Genomic DNA, 9,685 nt, shown 5'->3' on the forward strand with positions numbered 1-9,685 from the left:
TTTTATTTTTTTTTATCTCTTTTTGGATACAGACCTAGTAGTGGCATTGCTAGGTCAAAGGAAATGCAGTGTTTTATGGCCCTTTGAGCATAGTTCAAATTACTTTACTGAATGGTTGAATCAGTTCACAATTCCGTCAAAAGTGCATTAATGTCTCATTCTTCCCACATCACCTCCAACATTGGTCGTTTTCCTTTTCTGTCCTATTAGCCAAGCTAATAGATATGAGGAAATACTTCAGAATTTTTTTAATTTGCATTTCTCCAATCAATGGTGAGTTATACCATTTAAAAATATAGCTATAGATATCTTTGATTACTTAATTTGAAGAGTGTTCATATCTTTGATCATTTATCAACTGGGGAATAGCTCTTATTTATATAAATTTAACTCAGTTATTAATATGTTTTAGATATGAGACCATTATCAGAGAAACTTGCTTCAATTTTTTTCCACAGTTACTATTGGTAATCATATTTCCATCCATCTTATTCCCCCAGTTTATTCTCTCTCCTTCACCTTCTCCCTCCTCAAAAATGTTCTGCTTCTGATGACCCTCTCCCCGATCTGCTCTCCCTTCTATCATCCCCCGCCCCTTCTCTTATCCCCTTCCCCTCCTCTTTTCCTGTAGGGTAAGAGAGATATCTATGTCAAATTAAGTGGGTATGTCATTTCTTCTTTGAGCCAGTTCTTATGAGAATAAGGTTCAATTAATCCTGACCACTTCCCCTTCCCCTCCTCTGTAAAAACTTTTTCATGCCTCTTTTATGTGAGATAATTTACCCCATTCTACCTTTCCTTTTCTCCTTCTCCCAGTACATTCCTCTCTGGTCCCTTAATTTTATTTTGTTAGATATCATCCCTTCATATTCAACTAACACCTGTGCTCTCTGTATATATTCCTTCTAACTACTTTAATAAGAAAGGTCTTATGAGTTCCAAATATCATCTTGCCATGTAGGAATGTAAACAGTTTGAACTTATTAAGTTCCTCCTTGTTTTCCTTTCCTCTTTACCTTTTTATGCTTCTCTTGAGTCTTGTATTTGAAAGTCAGATTTTCTATTCTGCTCTTGTCTTTTCATCAAGAATGCTTGAAAGTCCTCTATCTCATTAAATGTCTTTTTTTCCTCTGAAGTATTATATTCAATTTTGTGGGGTAGGTGATTCTTGCTTTTAATCCTAGCTCCTCCCTTTGTCATATTATATTGCAAGTTTTCCAGTCCTTTAATGTAGAAGCTGCTAAATCTTGCGTATTCTGACTATGGCTCCACAATACTTAAGTTGCTCTTTTCTGGCTGCTTGCAGCATTTTCTTCTTGATCTATGAACTCTGGAATTTGGCTATAATATTGCATGCAGTTTTAATTATGTGGTTCATTTCAGGAGGTGATCAGTTGATTTTTCAATTTCTATTTTACTCTCTGGTTCTAGAATATCAGGGCAGTTTGCCTTGATGATTTCTTGAAAGATGATGTCTAGACTTATTTTTCTCTTTATCATGGCTTTCACAATCCACTAATTTTAAAATTATCTCTCCTGGATTGATTTTCTAGTTCAGTTGCTTTTCCAATAAGATATTTCACATTGTCTTCAATTTTTTCATTCTTTCAGTTTTGTTTTATAGTTTCTTGATTTCTCATAAAATCATCAACTTCAATTCTCCCCATTCCAATTTTTAAAGAATTATTTTCTTCAGTAAGCTTTTGTACTTCCTTTTCCATTTGGCTAGTTCTACTTTTTAAGGCATGCTTCTCATGGGTTTTTTAAACCTCTTTTACCATTTGGCCTAGTCTGTTTTTTAAGGTACTATTTTTTCATGTGTGCTTTACCAAGTCATTGACTCCTTTTTCAAGATTTTCTTGCATCACTCTCATTTCTCTTCCCAATCTCTTCTCTACCTCTCTTACTTGATTTTCCAAATGCTTTTTGAGCCCTTCCATGGTCTTAGACCAGTTCATATTTTTTTGGAGGCTTAGGATGCTGGAGTTATGATTGTACTGTCTTCTCCTGAGTATGTGTTTTAATCTTCCTTGTCACCATCATAACTTTCAACACTCAGAGGTGGGTTTTTCCCCATTGTTTGCTCATTTTCCAAGCCTATTAGTTGACTTTTATTTTTTTGTTAAAGTAGGGCTCTGCTTCCAGGCTGGAGTGCATGCTGTCCAAGCTTCAGGAGTTTGTGCAGCTATTTTCAGAGACATTTCAAGGGACCTGTAACTTTTCAGTTCTTCCAAGGTGGTATGATCTAAGGAGAGATGTTTATAACTCTCCTGTTCTGTGCTCTGTTCTGTGAGTGACCACAAGCACTCTTTTTTTGCCCTGCAACTATGAAGAGGGTCCCCTTGCACTGTTGCTGCAAGCTCCACTATGCTACTGTTCCTCCTCACCCTGGGAGTGCTTCCCAGGACTTGGAATTGAGTATGTGTGAAGCAACAGAATCCTGCCTCCGTGCTAGCAAAATGACCCCAGCAATCTCCTTCTGACCAGTTTGACCCCCTTACCATCAACAGTTCCTGGTGCTGATAGAGTCACTCCCAAGGCCTGCTCCTGCTTTGCTGGTACAGGGGCTGTGCTGTCATGGCCTATGCTGGACTACTCTTGACTCTCACCTGGTGTGACAAAACTTCCCTGCTGACCTTCTAAGTTGCTTTGGTGTCTGTGGTCTGAAAAGTGTGTAAACTGCCACTACTAAGAGTGATTCAGAGGCCTGCTCTGCATTTGTTGGGGCCCCATCTGTGCTGGCATGCCCTGTGCTGGAGTGCGCTTGCCCTGATGCAACAAACCTTTCCTGCCAACCTTATAGTTTGTCTTAGACTGAAAATTTGTTTCCCTCCATCTTTTGTGGGGGGTTCTGTTCTAGAATTTGTTTAGAGCTATTTTAAAAGTATTTGGAGGGTACTGTGGGAGAGATCAGTCTCATCCATGCCTTTTACTCTGCCATCTTGAATCTGCCTCGACACTGTCTTTTTGCTGCTAGTGTTTCTGGTAAAGGCCTCGTTTCTCAAATATATAGAGAACTAGTCAAATTCACAAGAATTCAAGTCATTTCTCAATTAATAAATGGTCAAAGGATATGAATAAGCAGTTTTCAGAGGAAGAAATTAAAGCTATCTATAGTCATAAGAAAAGAAATGCTATGAATCACTATTGATTAGAGAAATGCAAATCAATACAACTCTGAGGTACCAGATAAAACCTATCTGATTGGCTAACATGACAAAACAGGAAAATGATACATGTTGGAGAAGATGTGGGAAAATTGGAACACTCACGCATTGTTGGTAGAATTGTGAAGAGATTCAGAATTTGGAACCATGCCCAAAAGACTATAAAACTGTACATGACTTTTGATCCAGCAATGCCACTTCTATGTATGTATCTCAAAGAGATCACAAGAAAGGAAAAGGATTTACATGTACAAAAATATTTATAGCAGTTCTTTTTGTGGTGGCTAACAATTGGAAATAGACAAGATGCCCATCAATTGGGGAATGGCCAAAAATGTTGTGGTATATGAATGTAATGCAATACTACTATGCTATAAGAAATTACTAGCAGACTGATTTCAGAAAGACCTGGAAAGACCCACATGAACTGATGCTGAGTGAAATGAGCAGAACCAGGAAAACACTATACACAGTAACAGCAGCATTGTGCAAAGATCGGCTTTGTTAGACTCAGCTCTTCTCAGCAATGCAATAATCACAGACAATTCCAAAAGGCTAATGATGGAAAATGCTATCCACATCCAGAGAAAGAAGTATAGAGTCTGAATGCAGATGGAAGCATATTTTCACTTTTTCTGTTTTTTTCTTTCTCATGCTTTTTTTCCCTTTTGTTCTGATTCTTTTTTCACAACATGACTAATGTGGAAATATGTTTAATATGATTGTGTATGTATAACCTATATCAGATTACTTGCCATCTTGGGGAGAAGAGAGTTAAGGGAGGGAGGAAGGGAGAAAAATTTGGAACTCAAAATCTTATAAAATTGAATATTGAAAACTATTTTTACATGTAATTGGAAAAAATAAAATATTATTAGATGAAAAAATGAAAAGAAAAAAATAAGAATGTACAATTGCTAAAAATAAAATTTATTGATTCAAAAATATCAGAAGTTTAAAGGCCACATTAGCAAAATTGCCTATAAATAGGAAATCCTGAGTCATTTTTTAAGAATTAACTCCGAACTCATCAGAACTGGATTTCCAGAGTTTTCTTTTATTATTATTATTAATAGAGCATCTAACGAAAGAATCATAGATTTAGAAATGGAAAGGAGTTTAGGGATCATAAAGTTTAATTCTCTAGGATTCCCTAGCATGTCTTCTCCATATCCAAAGATTGTGACACAAGATTGTGTTGCCTGTGAAGCTTTAAGAAATACTTCTTATCCATATTAACTGTGTGGCCATAGGTAAATCAGTGTTCTTAAGGCATTTCCTAAAACTATAAAATATACACGAGCTGCTTATAAACAACAGCAGAAACTTTCCACATCAGAAATTTCTCATATAAATTAATTCCTAAGTATAGAGCCCTCCCCAACATTGCCACACAATAAACACAGAATTAACATTGAATTATGTTTGAATTTAATGTCTGAACAAGTCACATCAAATGAATGGGCTTTTACCTCAGTAATGAAATACTTCCCTTATATTTCTGATAAGGACTTCAAAGGGATTTATTTTAATTTTGCTTAAGTGGATTGTTTCCATTAGGTTTGCTTTTCACCTGGCATATTGCTTGCTGCTCTGGGCACATTGGATTGTTCCATAATATATAGAGAGCATTTGAATTCATGGGTCTTCAGACTGCTATGATGCAATGGTTATCCTGTCAGCTCCTGTGTATATTCAAGATGCCCAACTAACAAAAGTCTTTTGATATCTTTGTGTAGGTAAGGAATCAAAGCCATCTGTGATGAAAAACTGCTTAGCTTAAGGCTGGCAACTCTTGATATATCACAAATATATTCTGAGTTATTGACAAATTAATCTGATCCATGTAACTGTAGGAAACAAGATGTAACCCACCTACTTAGCCACCATTTCTATCCTCATAATACAAATCTTTCAATAGCAAAGCCTGCTTTGCAATGCTATTATATTTCAATGAAAAACCTGTCACCCCTGCAGTCATACACACTCACACACACAGACACACATGCACTGTGTATATATACATGTACATATCTACATACACACATCTACCTATCCATCCATCTATCTGTCTATCTACTTATCTATCTGTTGTCTATCTGTCTATCTATCCATCTGTCTATTTACCCAGTTACCTCCCAACAAATACCAAAATAAACATTATTCACTTACTAAATACATTCATTGAATTTTTTAGAATGGAGTAGATGTGTCCCTCTTCTTCCTTCTTCATTTTACATCATTCGGTTACACTCCCCCATCATCTAATTCATCCCTCTCTAATGGGAAGAGGGCACCTTTCTCCTTGCCAGTGGAAGTCACTCAACCCGAATAAATAATCTCACTCCAATTCATTTTTTCCAGTCATTTTCCCGTCTATCTTTCCCACTCTCCCACTATTCTACATTCTCTCTCTACTGGCTGCTTCTCTGCTGTCTTTGAACATGCTCATGTCTCCCCATAAAATAATATCCTCACTTGATATGACTACTATTATTCTATATTTCCTCTCCAGCGAAAGTGAATTGGTTCTTCTGAAGATGTTGGAGTAAAAGTAGGGACTTGCTTGAGCTCTCCCCCAACCCCTCCAAATACATGTAAAAATGATTGTAAACAAATTCTAGAGCTACCAAACCCACAAGATGATATAGTGAAACAAATCTCCAACCCAAGACAACCTGAAAGGCCAACAGGAAGTGTCTATTTCACCAGGCTGGGAGAGGAGTCCACTCTAGCATGGACCATGTTGGCACAGACGAGGCCAGAACAGGCTTCAGGGGATTGAATCACTGGCAGCTGTGTTGATTTGCAGACTTCTCAATGCACCAATGCCAAACAAAAAGTATAAGGTCAGTGGGGAAACTCTGTAGGACATGAGTGAGAGAAGAGCACAGTCTATGCCCAAGGCCAGAGCAGTGGAGGTGGTGGTTGTGGTAGCAGCAGCAATAGTAATGGCTGCTTCTGGAGCTTCAGGCCCTCGTACAGTAGGAGTATCAAGTGGCTGACCAGAGGGAGATTGCAAGGATTTCATTGCTGGCACTGAGGCAGGATTCTCTTGCTTTGACCTGCTTGGATATGGGTCAAAGTCCTGAGTGGCAGTTCTGGGGTGAAGAGGAGTGCTGTTGTGGCAGAACTTGTGGTGTCTGTGGAGAAGGAATCCTCCTTATAGTTCCAAAGCAGAAAAGAGTACTTGTGATCACTCACAGACCAGAGCACAGGCCAAGAGAGGAATAAGCACCTATCCTTTGATCGTGCCACCTTAGGAGAACTGAAAATTTACAAATGCCAAGAAGTATCTCTGACAATAGCTGCACAAAACCCCTGAAACTTGGGACAGAGCACTCACCACTCTGGAACCAGAGTCCTACCTTGACAAAGAGCTCAAAGGTCAAGTAATTGGCTGGGAAATGAGCAAACAGCATTAAAAAATGAGACAATAGATTAAAACCAAGAATCACCTGCCCAGCAAAATGGAGTATAATATTTAAGGGGGAAAATGGACATTCAATCCAATAGAGGGCTTTCAAGCATTCTTGATGAAAAGACCAGAGCTGAAAGAGAAAATTTGAATTTCAAAAACAAGAATCACAAGTGGCATGAAAAGGTAAATAGGAAAGAAAAATCATAATGGACTTTTTAAAGTTGAACTGCTTACATTCCAACAGGGAAAGATGATATTTGTAACTCATGAGACCTTTCTCAGTATCAGGGTCGTTAAAGGAATATATATATATAGACACAAGGCACAGGGTGAGTTGAACATGGAAGGATGATATCTAAAATATGAAATTAAGGGGTGAGAGAGGAATATAGTGAGAGAAGGAAAAATGGAGAGGTAGAGTAAATTATCTCACATAAAAGAGGCAAGAAAAAGCTATTAAAATGGAGGGGAAAAGGGGGGAGGTGAAAGAGAATAAGTCAACTTTACCATTATTGGATTCGGCTTAAGGAGGGAATAACATATACATCAATTGAGTGTCTTACCCTGCAGGAAAGCAGGGAGGAAAGGGATAAGAGGGAGAGGGATGATAGAGGGGAGGGTAGGTTGGGGAAGGGGATAGTCAGAAGAAAATAGTTTTGCAAAGGGACAGGCCAAAGGAGAAAATAGAATAAATGGAGGGGGAGTAGGATGGAGAGAAATATAGTTAATCTTTAACTGTATGACTATTATGAAAGTGTTTTGCATGCCTGCACATGTATAACCTATATTGAATTGCTTGCCTTCTCAATGAGAGTGGGTGGAGAGGGAAGAAGGGAGAGAATCTGGAATCTCAAAGTTTTAAAAACGAATGTTAAAAATGTTTTCACATGCAACTGGGAAATAAGATACATGGGCAAAGGGGTACAGAAATCTCTCTTGACCTACAAGGAAGTAAGGGAGAAGGGAATGGAGGGGCATTAGGAGGGAGGGCACATGGGAAGAAGAGGTAATCAGAATGCATGCCATGTTGGGGTGGAGGATACATATGTATATATGTATATGTTATATATATGTTATATATAATTGTTTCTCAATTACATGTGAAAATTTTGAAGTTATTTTTTATGTTTTGAGTTGCAAATTTTCTCTGTCTCTATTGTTTCTGCTGCCACCTTCAGGAGGCAAGCAACGTGATATTGATTATACCTGTGAAGTCATGCAAAACACATTCCATATTAGCAATGTTGCAAAAGAAAATAGACAAAACAATTAAATCAAAAAAGGAAGCTTCTATCAGTGTTTAGAGTTCATGAGTTCTTTTTCTGGAGGTAGATAGCAATTATCCTGGATCATTGTCTTGAACAGATTACCTAAGTCTTTCATAACTGATTATCACACATCTTTGCTAATACAGTATACAATATTCTCCTGGTTTTGCTCTCTTCACTTTGGATCAGTTCATATAAGATTTCCCAGATTTTTCTGAAACCCTCCTGCTAATCATTTCTTATAGCACAATAGTATTCCTTTATAATCATATACAACAACTTGTTCAATCATTCTCCAATTGATTGGTATCTCCTCTATTTCCATTTCTTTGCCACCACATTGAGATCTGCTATGAATATTTTTGTACAAACAGGTGCTTTTCCCTTTTCTTGGTACAGAGTGAATGTAAATAGAAATTGATTTTATTTTAGTCAGAAACCCTGAAGGTCTTCCCCTCCCAGATTAATTTTTTGACTATGTAATAGAGACCATTCTCTGCCTCATTTCTTGCCTGTCCTTTATCACTGAATGAGTGTTGCCTCAGTCAAAGTGAGAAGGCAGAAATACTTTAACTTAAAAGGGTGAAGGTCTCCCATTGCCTCCAGGGCCTTCTCTGGTTGTCCTGATGTATATCTTGCCACTGGATCCAGAGGACTCAAGAGGAGAGAGTGAGACTGCTAACTTTGCACAGCCCTCCCTCATTTAAATCCAATTCACCAGCATATCATGGCATCATTTCCCCTGATGCCATGGTCCTCATTGAGAACCAAAGACAACTGACAACATACCGAAACTACTTGTTCAGCCATTCACCAATTGATGGGCATCCCCTCTATTTCCAATTCTTTTCCACCATAAAGAAAACTGCTATGAATATTTTCATATAAACAGGTCTTATTTTCTGAAAGTTTTTACTTCTTCCAAGGTTGTATGATACTGGGAGATATCACTGTTCTCCTGGTCTGCACACTAGTCTTTACTCAGCAAGGGCCCCCAATATAAGTATTGGTGCTTTCTTTTCCTCTGAACCACAAACAAAGCACCTGCTCCTTTGTGACCAACCAATAACACTCTTCTCTCACCTAAACTGTGACCTGGAACTTCATATGAGCAATAGAGTTACCAATCAGCACCAGCTGTACCAAGTGTCAGCAAAGCATTCCCTGTAAATTCTTTATGACTAATTGTCTGACTCCCTTGCCATCTCTGGGGTGAGATCTCCTGAAACTGGTACTACTTCTGATGTGGCCTCTATTGCTGCTGCCACATATATGAACTACAGACAGGCCTCTGCCAAAGCAATACAGACTTCTCATTCCAATGTCTTAAATTTTTTTAGACCAGAAAAATGTCTCACTCCAACCTTGTATTGGCTCTATCACTCCAAAATTGGACTTCAGGCATTATTTTGAAATTTTGGAGGGGAATGCTGGGACAATTTAGCTTGGGAAGCTGAACCTAATCTGCCATCTTGGCTATGTGCCTGTTAACTATCTTTTCATAATGTTCTTCCTTTGTTTTATTTTATTTACCTAAGACTTCCTCTAACACTCTTATTGCATTTTGAATACCATTGTATAACTCTTCCAAGAATTCTTATTGGGCTTGATTCCAATTCATTTTTTTTAATTTGAAACTTTGCTTTTAGTTGTTTTGCCATCATCTTCTTCTCTTTGTGTCTTAATCTTCCCTATCATAATAATAGCTTTCTTGGTCACGTTCTTTTTTGTCATTTGCTCATTTTCCCACCTTATTTCTTGATTTTGAACTTTATGTTAAAATTGTTGAAGGGGAGGGGGAGGAATGTTGTGGCACTATGTAAACCTTC

This window comes from Trichosurus vulpecula, chromosome 6, assembly GCF_011100635.1.
Source record: "Trichosurus vulpecula isolate mTriVul1 chromosome 6, mTriVul1.pri, whole genome shotgun sequence".
Lineage (NCBI taxonomy): Eukaryota > Metazoa > Chordata > Mammalia > Diprotodontia > Phalangeridae > Trichosurus > Trichosurus vulpecula.